Here is a 10882-nt window from a genome sequence, read left to right as displayed (position 1 = left end):
TGCCTGCTTTTTTCTTACTGCCATTTGCTTGGTATATTTTTTCCATCCTTTTACTTTGAGATAGTGTCCTTAAAAGTGAGATGAGTTTCTTGCAGACAACAAAAAGATGGGTTTTGTTTCTTAATCCATTCACATAGTCTGTGTCTTTTGACTGGGGAGTTCAGTCCATTAATATTTAAAGTTATTAATGAAAGATGGGCATTGAATCCTGTCATTTTTATTTCTGTTTACATTCTTGATATAGTTGTACCTATCCATAGTTATACCGTCATTGGATTTCTTTCTGCAATCCCTTGGGTATAGTCATTCTTTTCTTCAGCTCTTTGTATTGCTTCCAGAACTCTCTGAAGGGCTGTTTTTTTGGACATGAATTCCTTCAGCCTATGTATGTCATGGAAAACTTTTCTTTCCGCTTTGACTATAATAGACATTTTGGCTGGGTATAGTAATCTGGGTTGGCATCTGTGGTCATTTAAATCTGGGAATACTTTGGTCCAGGCTCTTCTGGCTTTCATAGTTTGCACTGAAAAGTCAGCTGTAATCCTAATGGGTTTTCCTTTATATATAGCTTGTTGTTTCTTTTTTCCAGCTTTCAGAATTGTCTCTTTGTTTTGCACATATCATGTTTTTACTATGCTGTGCCATGGAAAGTTTCTTTTCTGGTCCTGTCTGTTTGGTGTTCTATATGTTTCTTGTATTTGTATGGGCATGTCTTTTTTTAATGTTGGGAAATTTTCTTCCACGATTCTGTTCAAGATCTGGTCCATGCCATTATCTTGGGATTCTTCTCCTTCCTGTATGCCTATGATTAATTTTAGGGCTCAATGACAGCAGTGGAAACCTGGGGGGCTGGATAGATGGAGAACTCTAGGTTGGACTTCTTTCCATAATCAACAGAGTGCCGTTCCATCAGCAGGGAGGTGAACCCAGAGCCAGTTCCCCCACCAAAGCTGTGGAAAACCAAGAAGCCCTGAAGACCTGTGCACTGGCCAGCCAGCTTGCAAATTCGGTCCAAGACAAGGTCAATGATCTCCTCGCCAATGGTGTAATGCCCATGGGCATAGTTATTGGCAGCATCTTTGTTGCCTGTGAAGAGCTGCTCAGGGTGGAAGAGCTGGCAGTAGGTACCAGTGCGAACTTCATCAATGACCATGGTGGGTTCCAGGTCTACAAACACTGCCTTGGGCACATGCTTGCCAGCACCTGTTTCACTGTTGAAGGAGTCGTCTCCTCCCCCAATGGTCTTATTACTTGGCATTTGGCCATCAGGCTGTATGCCATGTTCCAGGCAGTAGAGCTCCCAGCAGGCGTTGCCGATCTGAACACTAGCCTGGCCAACGTGGATGGAGATGCACTCATGCATGGTGGCTACGGGTTAGGAAGCCAAGGTGACAGGGAAGACACAGTCCAGGTTACCGTCCCCAACAAGCCAAGGGTTGAGGTAAGTAATGCAATGAGGCCAAGAGAGAGATATTTTAAGAAATTGGCTCATGTGATTGTAGAGGCTGACAAGTCTAAAATCTACTGGGCAGGTCAGTGGGCTAGAAATTCAGGTAAGACTTGGTGCTGCAGCTTTGAGTTCAAAATCCATAGGTGAGGTTATGTAGGCTGGAAACTCAGGCAGGGCTCTTATGTCACAGTCTTGAGATCAAGTCCCTTTTTGGCAAACCTTGATCCTATGATTTTCACTAGAATGGATGAGATTGAATGGCACAATCTACTCCACTCAAAGTTTGCTTGGTTAAATGTTAATCAAATGTAAGAAATAGTTTCACAATAATACTGAGTGGTCTTTGACCAGGTCAGTTACAATCACTGACCTCTGAAGCTGGTAATGTTCTGCACCCACGAAAGAAAGATTGCATAAAATTCTTATAAATATTCCATCCCATGTAGAACCTGTAGTTTGGGTTTAAACAGTGTCAAACACATTTATTTATTATAGAAAACTTCTATAATGCCCAAATCAATGAACATCCTCCAAATGGAAGCTGTAGTCTGCAGAGAGATCCCTGTTGTATATAATCAAATAACTTAAAAAGGTAGGAATCAACTTTTAAAATGCATATTTTTATTGGATATTTGTGCATTCCATGCAATAGATTTTAATCATATTTGGACCCCTGCCCTATCTGCACTCCCTCATAGCCCACCCAGAGGATTTTATGCATTCTTGTCATATATGTTAAAGCCTATTGAATCAAGTATGTGTCTCCAGATGTCCCTTGGTGTGAGTTCATCCATTGGAACTTCATCAGCCTACCTATTGTCATTCCCTGAAAGAAGAGAAACTCTCCTTCACCCAGCAGAGATCAGGTGCCAATAGTTCTGCAGCTGTTGGGGCCTGCTGCCCATCACCCCAGTTCTATGGTGGCTTTTATCTGATTGAGTGTACATGGTCTTGTTTATGTTGTCACTATTACTGTAAATTCATATGAACATACACCACCCCTAGCTCTTACAATCTTTCTGTTCCCTCTTCCATAATGGTTCCTGAGTCCTGGGTAGGTGAGGCATAATATGAGTCCTATCCAGGGACACATACTCTGCAGTCTCCTATTCTCTACATTCTGGCCAGTTGTGGCCATCTGTGTTCATTGCCCTCTGTTGCATGAGGAAGATTCACTGATGAGAGTTGAGAGACACATTAGTATTCTCTCTACCCTGTGTTCCACTATGTTCTGTGAGCCTTAGTTTTAGAGAGTTCATTGTAGATGTGTCCTTTAGGGCTGTACATCTCACAGACACTTATTCTCTCTGTGTGATCAGTTATAGAATTCTATAATAGGTCTCCATCTGTTACAAATGGAAGCTTTTTTTTGATGAGTGGTGACTTACTTGTCTGTAAATACACAGATACATATTTAGCATACAGTAAGAAATTATATTTGTCTAAGGAAGTGACAGACATAGGAATTTCTCTAGGATCTATGATCTCTCCAGCTATGTGTATTTGGTTATGTTTATAGTGCCACACATGGGTTCCCTCCCATGGAGGCTTTAAGCCCAATTAGATAGCTGTTGATTACCCCCAAGATAAACATGCCAGTACTGCACTGATAGTTCGCTATGCTGGTCTTTGTTGTGGTTATTAGGTTATTAGCTGGGGTTGAGGGACTGCAGAGATTACTCAGTGATTAAGAGCACTGGCTGTTCTTGAAGAAGACCCAGGTTCGATTCCCAGCACCCACACGGCAGCTAGTAACCATTTGAAACAACAGTTCCAGGGGATCCAACACCTTCTTCTGTCCTCTGTGGGCACTGCATGACACGGGTACACTTATACACATGCAAGCATAATACTTGTACACTCTAAGTCCTGTGTTTGAAGTATGTCCTGTCTTCAGCAATAGAATCTTACCTTCAAGTTCTGGGAAGCCATCAAGGGCTGTGGCATTTTTGGAGTCTCCTGGACTACCCTGACCAACAACTCAAAGGGAGGTGTCTCCTGTCTGGCACTGTTTTCCTTGTTATATAGCCTTCAGGTATAATCATGCACTTGTGTTCAGATATTGTATGTGTATTTTTCATAATGTCCCTCTGGCTTTTTATATCACCTAAGCTTTATTTATCTCTCCTCTCTCTCTCCCTGTCTAACCTCCCTCCTCCCTCTTCAGTTTAAGTACCCCATTTCCTCCACATTTTCCCCTTAATAGTACCTGTCTCCTATTATCCCCCCTCTCTTGAGTTTCTTCTTCCCTTTTACCCCCATCGTTCCTTGTATCTTTTTAGTATTTCCACACAACTGAAGTAAGGCTGATCCTAAGTTCAGAGAAGATCTGATGATAATAATAATTTCTACTTTTTGAAAAAAAAAATTTAGCAGAGAGGTGGTGAATTGGTGATGGCTTATCAATGAGAATGCTATCAGAGTTAAGATTAATATGGGAATATCTCCAAAACTCCTTCCCAGAGAGGTGAAAACTTTTTTTAAAAAAAAGTATTTATTCATTTATTATTTTTATGTGTATGTGTGTATACCTGTGTGAGTTTATGTGTACCATATGCATGCAGGAGCCAGTGGAGGCTAGAAGAAGGTGCCAGATCCCCCAGATTTGGAGTTACAGATGATTGTGAGGTGCCATGTGGATGCTGGAAGCTGAACTGAGGTCCTCTGCAAGAGCAGCAAGAGCTCTTAACCACTGAGCCATCTCTCCAGCCCCACCAAAATCCTTCTTAGATTGATCTTTTATTCCTTGGTTAGTGGTTAGCTCAGGCAAAGGCTTCAAAAGCTATGACTTCAAAATTATTATATTTCCTTCTGAAAATAGGCAAATTTAAAAATTCATTTACATATTTATTTATTGAAAATTAGTTTATTGTATATACTCCATGGGATCACGGGCTGGGCAATAGCTCTAGTACTGCCTCCTTTATTTAAATCTTTAAATTAAATATTCCTGGGAAATTTTTGGCAATCCTACATCACAAAACATCACATAACCTTTTTCCTATTTTCTTTTATTTTTGAAGGATTAAATATCAGTTTTTATTCAATTAAGTAAGCCATTTGACCTAGTGCTTCAAATAACTGTGGCTAGGTCTGGTACATAAATTAAGGTTATTAAATTCTCTCAAGAGGTCAGATTGTGAATGCAGATAGATCAGGGCTTCGTAGAAAAGTGGATCTGGACTTTCTTTAGAAGCTAGTCATGAAAACGAGGGACTAGTTATCTATGTAGTCATCTTTTCTTGCTATAATTGCTATAACTCATTACTTGCTCTCAAATCCTCACCTCTCTACTTGTAATTTCTACTGGTAACGTCTTGCTACACAGCCCAACCTGTCCTTGAACTCAATATTACCTTAGCCTCCTAAGAACTGAGGTCACAAGTGTGTGCACCAAGCCTGGCTTCTAACTCATGATTTCTTCATTGTGCATTCTTGATATTTCTCAAGATTTTAAAGTGGAACAAACCACATAAGCTATTAAATTTTTTTTTATTAGTCAATTTTGGCATTTTCTGTTTTATTTTGAGACACAGTTTTGCTATGTAGCTCAGGGTGCTTTAATCTCAGTATCATTCTGTCCCTGTCTCCTGAGTGCAGGAATTACAGATATGGACAACCATACCTGGTTCAACTGTAGCAGTTTCTAGGATTTCAGTGCTATCTCTGCTTGGTTCTAACATTTCAGGAGCTTGTGATCAAGGCCATATTCTCTTCACTGCTAATTTTCATGTTTATCTGATGTTCTATCATGTCCACTTTTACTCTCCATCTCCCCCTGGGGAGTCCAGGCCACAGGCCATGCATTCTTGTAGTTGCCTTCTTTTCTGTCTCTGCTGTTTACTATCCACTCCTATATCCTATCTCCTCCGCTTTAAATATCACCAAATAAAGTTTCTTCTCCCAAGGTGGCAACCCTGAGGCATGGTTATTTTAGATTGAGCTGGAATTGTAAAAATGCTTTTAGATATCTGTCCATTTCTTTTAGGTTTTCAAATTTAGTAGCATAGGTTTTTGGCAGATTGGTAAGTAAAAGACAGAACCAGGATCAGAGGGACCTAATGTTTGAAGAAACAGAGGCTTTTGACCCAAAATTATGCAATGTCATGGAAGAATTATTTTCGTGGTCACGATACTTAGATTTCATAGTTCTTTCATTTTTGGCTATAAAGAGTTTCTCACAAAGTTATTCAAAACTGTCTGCTTCGATGTTTGAGACATGAATGAGAATTTGAGTAAGCCTGGCCACACTGCCACCTGTGGGTCCCAATCTCTCCATATTTTGGTGATGCTTTTCATCTGTTCTTTCTATTGACATAGGCAATACTAGTAATTCTACCAGCTGTCTTTCCAGTATGAAATGAGGGACTAGTTATCTAGTTGGCTCATGGAGAAAAGGGAAAACAGAGTTTCTTTAGTGTCCTTGGGACATTGGTCCTCCCATAGATACCCCAATATGTGGATGCCCAAGTCCCCTACATGAAATAGCATAGTATTTACATATAACCCACCCATGCCTTCTCAGATACTTTGAATCATCTCTAAATTATTTATAATACCTAAAATGTAAATGTTAAATAAATAGTTGCCATTCTATGATGCTGAGGGAATAATAATAATAAAAAGCCTGTACATATTCAGTTCAGACACAATTTTTTCCCAAATATTTTTGACCCACAATTTTTTGGCTCCATGGATGTGGAACTCATAGATATACAGGGTTGATTGTACATGGTTCAAAACAAATTGTACTGGAAACATCTCACATTCTCCTTGTAGGGACATAGAAGGGAAGGGTATTATATTAGCCATTACTTATTTTTTACAGAAGGCTTTGTGGTCTGATTACTCAGAAACATCTACAGCTCTCCCTACCTAACCAAATAAAACCCAAAGGGTTTGTGTTGGCATTTTAGACTTTCAGTTGTCATTCACACTCTGAATCACCTTATTAAAATAATATTCCTTTCCCTTCTCCTTACATGTCATCTTTATTTTTAGTCAAATTGGACCACTTACTACTGTGCTAACTTACACCATATTCCATGTACCTGGAAATTGTGTTTTCTCCATTTAGATGTTCCCCCTTTCATATGTGGCCAGGGATGTGCTTCCCTTGTCTGAGATCTGTAGTAGGACTATGTCATTCACGACATCCTCTGTGACTCCCTCTCCCCTCTTCCATGGACTCATATCACTTCAGTGGTACCTTGTTTGAGGAGCTGCCACTTTCTCCCCAGATCCTAGAGCTACAGATACACAAAGCCATCCAGGTTGGGTGTGTGTACCTGATGCTTTGTAAACACTGATGGCTGAGAGTGCGGATAAGTTTCAATTTTAATTTTACTAGTGGTTATTAAATTTACATTTGAAGAAAGGTAGTTTTTAGTTTTGGAGGAAAAGGCATTGGATTTTGGATTGTGAAAATGAAAAATAAAATATTTTGGAATACAGAGACCCTACTCTAAGGTTTCTCAACTTTGGAACCACAGAACCACATGGTTCAATACCGTATCACTAAGGACTGTGGGTGTTAATTTAAAAATATATGCTTTTCAATCTTCACTACTATGGGGATGAACCCTAAATGAGCCTCTGTCAATTTCATTAGAAGTGTTTTGGCCCCCAGATGACAGGGTTTAGTAGGACTGAATGCATTTGACTGAGTCCAGCCTTGGTTTCTGTGGGGAGTGACTGAATCAGATTGATGTCAGACTGATCACATGTTTCTGTCTGTCTGTTCCCCAAACTCCCCTTATGCATTTCAGGCTGACTCATAGGACCACATAACCTCCGTCAGTGTGTAAAAAATAGAAAAGAAATGAGATTTTCATTTTAAAGGCTGAGTTGCTCCTTACTGTCTCCTCTCCATTTTGCTGTTGTCACAAAATATGGATGGTAAAGGTCAATAGAGAACTGTACAGGGGATAGTGAGTTTGGGGTAATTTTCTTCTATTTTATACCTAGTAGTTATTGTTTCATAAACATGCCTGGCAACGTAGTAGTTTATGAAGATGAGATCTGAAATGTAAAAGGAAGATTCTTGGAGTGGAGACAGAGACACAGAGACAGCCATTTTAAAGTTACGTGAAGAATTATAATCTTCTGGGTTATTTTACAGTGTTGGAACACAGAATATAGAAAAAGTCCATCTCTATGATGAAAGACATTAACCAAGGGATGCTTATGGGCTGGCTATCCAAACTGTATTATCTGTGAGGAAACTTCCATGTGAAGGGACAACGAACTTTTTCTGTAAAGAGCCATATAGTATTTTAAGTTTTTTTAGGCCACATATGGCATCTGTCACACATTTTACTTTAAAAATTTTGTTTTCGGGGGGTTGGAGAGATGGCTCAGTGGTTAAGAACACTGGCTGCTCTTGCAGAGGTCCCAGGTTTGATTCCCAGCACCCACGTGGCAGCTAACAACTGTCTATATCTCCAGTTCCAAGGGATTTGACACCCTCTTCTATCCTCCATGGGCACTGCAGGACACGGTTACACTTACATACACGCAGACATAATACTCATACACATAAAATAAAAACAATTGTTTTTAACCCTCCCCAAGTGTAAATAACAATCTTGTCTCTTTGTGCTGTACAAATGAGGCATTAAGAAAGACCCACCTTTCTCTGAGGTACTGTGAAGGTGTCAAGGATTACTAAAACAAAATCTGTAAAAATCACTGTTAGTATTAATGATAAATTCTTTTTTGTTTTTACATTTATTTATTGCATGTGCGTTTATGTATGTGTGTAGGGGCATGCAGGCCACAGTTTTCTTGTGGAGGTCAGAGGACAACTAGTGGGAGTTGGTTCTCTCCTTCACAAGGTGGGTTCAGGAGACGGAACTCAGGTCATCATGCTTGGCAATGCCTTTACCTGTTAACCATCTTGCTGGCCTGGATAAATTCTTTAAGCTGCATTGTAAACTCTCTTCTGGTATTCATTTTCCTGTATATTATCAAAGACAATGAGATGGTGGGCAGTTTGGCTTTCTGTGTTGGCAGCTGTGGGACTCTTCCTTGCTGCCTTAGTGAAGGACTGCAGGTCAGACAGCTGAGTGCACTAATCTCATGGCAGTGCTGGCCATTGTGAACACTGAAATGCCTGGAGGAAACTGCACAGCAACGACTGCTGGTTGCCCTGGCTTTGGAAGGTGCAGCTCCAATTGGGACTGTTTCAGTTTGCACTGGACTTTTAGCTGTCACGAGCTTCAGTGGACTCCAGGTGACCTTGCAACCATTTCCACCCAGGCTAGAAGAGGAGCACCAGGACAAATGTGACTGGTATAAAGGAACAATGTCACAGTTGATGGGTACACAAACTTTCATTTGTATCACAGCTTTGCTGTGATTGGTGCAAATACCTTTCCTAAGTATGTAAGCAAGCAGTTCGGCTAACTTGGTGAGTGGGCTGGGAGATGCCCTCCTGTGCTGACTCCCCTGGTATTATGACACTAGGCCCAAAAAAGGACTGTCTTTACATTTTTAAAATTAAATTCCAGTCTAGATATGGGGAAGTGGGTAAGAAACCCCAACCCAACCTAAGAAAATTTTGGCATTCAATGACTGCTGGGAGGAACAGAGACAGTCGCAAGGACTCTTGGTAGGTTAGCCAAGCTCCAATGGATGAATCCATATTGAAGGACATTTGGGGACACAAATCAGACTCTATAGGCCTTAATATATATATATATATATACATATATATATATATATATTAGAGTACATTAAATTGAGCTGAAAGGAATAGAGGAGGTGCAGGCAGAGGAGGCGCTCTAAATACTATCAAATTATATTGTATGAAATTTGCAAAAATTCAACAATAAAATAAATTTTATTAGTTTATATTAATTATGTAATAATGGGTTTCATTGTGACATTCTCATCCATGTATATAGTTTTTTTTTTTTTTATCATATCCATCCCCTCTCATTACCTTCTCTTGTCCCCTTCTCACTTCTGTGGATTCCCTTCTTTTCCAAGCTGGTTCCCGAAGGGCTTTTCTTGAGTGGGCCTCTACATTTAGTAGAATAGCTGAGGTCAAGAACGAAGCAGTGGTGGCAAAGACCGCAGTGGCAGCAGTAGAGGTGGTGTTGGCAGGAGGGCAGCAGCAGGCACCATAGACCAGCTGCTTTGATGGCAGCAGCGGAGGTAAAGCAGGAGAATCCAAGGACCTATGAGCTGCTTGGACAGGTACAGGGCAGAGCCATGGGAACTGTGCAGCTCTGACAGCCATCAGGAAAGCAAGAGTGGAGCTACTGGAATAGTTGGTGGCCTTGATAAGTGGCAGAAGCGGTTGGCATGCCATGCTGCAAAAGCAGTGAGGTGGCAGGCTGCATGGACAGCTGCATAAGAGGTGGAGCTGCAGTGGACAGTGGTGGAAGCTATGATGGCAGCAAAAGGGATGGTAGCAGGGGTAGCTGTGACCACAGCTGTAGAAAGCTGTAACAGTGGCCGCTGCCAAGGGCTGAGGAAGCCCTGATGCTCTAGCTACTGTCAAGCACTGAGCTAGACCTGCACAGGAGCTATCACAGGTGTGGAGCTAAAGGTCCCTACCTAGGCCTAAGTAAGCACTGTAACACTTGTAGGGCTAAGGGTCCAAGCATCCAAGACCTGTACTAGACCTATAATACTAGAGGGGACACTTGCTGCTGCTTCTACCTACCTGCTGCCATCATTTACTGCTGTCAATGTAGAGGAGTATAAAAGCTGCCAGAAACTAGCATTGAAAGAGCTTCTCCCTGCGTACTCACAATTTCTATCCAGGTATAGCAAAAGGACTCCAGCCAGTTGATTGGTAGCACAATCACAGGCCTCTGATGGGATCTGGCTCAAGGGCTATATTGGCTAACTTTGCCATATCAACCAATTTACTAATGTGGCAATGACTGAAAAAGCTGAAAAAAAGAACACTTCCTAAACAAAGTAGTTAATATGATTCACAGCCATTTGAAAAGAAAAGATGCTGATTATTCTAAACAGCTATTAGATTGTCATTAGCAAATAGTAAAAAGTCTTGCTCTTTTAAACAAAACAAAACAAAATAAAAACAGGCGCATTTGATGAGAAGGACTAGCAAACAAGCTATTTAGTTGCAGATTTTATTGCCCCAAATAAGAAGTATCACACAATTTGTAAGACTCTAATCAGTATAGAACATCAGAAAGGTTCTGTATGTGGAAACAGAGGGGCAAATTGCAGTATTGATGGCATAGTACATGATCTTCAAGAAGCTTTGTGAAATAGGCTGAAAAACCAGGGCTTTGTTAGTATAGATTGATGAGTTGATAGACTTTAGCAACAAATGCTTGTGGCATTTATAACATTTCCATGTAATTGTGAAATCTAAGTCAACAAAGAATCGCCCATAAAAAGGGAAAGCCAAGATACAATTACTGTTTCATCATCATATCTATACCAAGA

At 40.6% G+C, this 10882-nt stretch overlaps 1 pseudogene across 1 annotated transcript; it reads right to left on the bottom strand.

The window, feature by feature from the left end:
• Positions 1–814: 814 nt before the first annotated feature.
• Positions 815–1363, bottom strand: LOC103732184 (annotated as a pseudogene). The gene has a single exon (XR_607186.1). The product of XR_607186.1 is annotated as a tubulin alpha-1C chain pseudogene (transcript).
• Positions 1364–10882: the final 9519 nt, after the last annotated feature.

The sequence above is a fragment of the Nannospalax galili genome, unplaced genomic scaffold, assembly GCF_000622305.1.
Source record: "Nannospalax galili isolate Female #2095 unplaced genomic scaffold, S.galili_v1.0 scaffold312, whole genome shotgun sequence".
NCBI lineage: Eukaryota > Metazoa > Chordata > Mammalia > Rodentia > Spalacidae > Nannospalax > Nannospalax galili.
The sequence above is the reverse complement of the archived record's forward strand: the minus strand, read 5'-3'. Positions and strand labels throughout refer to the sequence as shown.